Below are 536 nucleotides of genomic sequence, written 5' to 3'. Positions count from 1 at the left end.
GGACTGCAGCCCACCAGGCCCTCCGCCCATGGGTGTCTCCAGGCGAGAGCACTGGAGTGGGTGCCATTTCCTTCTCCAATGCAGCAAAGTGAAAAGTGAAGGTGAAGTCGCTCAGTTGTGTCCGACTCTAGCAAGCCCGTGGCCTGCAGCCCACCAGGCCCTCCGCCCATGGGCGTCTCCAGGCAGGAGCACTGGAGTGGGCGCCATCGCCTTCTCCATATACATATGCCTTATGTATGTTTTACTAGGATTTTAAAAATGGGGGGAAACGGATGAGGGCGCAGTTGGACTTTGGGGTCACCCTGCGGGCCGTCGCCTCCACCGCCTCAGGGCCAGCTGTCCGGCCCTTCTCGATGGGCCTTCGGCCTCCTTCACAGCCTCACTGCTCGCCGCCCGCCCTCACAGTGTGCCCCTGCTCAGTCACCCAGGCGTGTCCAACTCTTTGCAACCCCGTGGACTGTAGCCCGCCAGGCTCCCCCATCCCTGGGATTCTCCAGGCAAGAACACTGGAGTGGGTTGCCATTTCCTCCTCCAGG

This window comes from Bison bison, unplaced genomic scaffold, assembly GCF_000754665.1.
Source record: "Bison bison bison isolate TAMUID 2011002044 unplaced genomic scaffold, Bison_UMD1.0 scf7180017850922, whole genome shotgun sequence".
In the NCBI taxonomy this organism is placed as follows: Eukaryota; Metazoa; Chordata; class Mammalia; order Artiodactyla; family Bovidae; genus Bison; species Bison bison.
The sequence above is the reverse complement of the archived record's forward strand: the minus strand, read 5'-3'. Positions refer to the sequence as shown.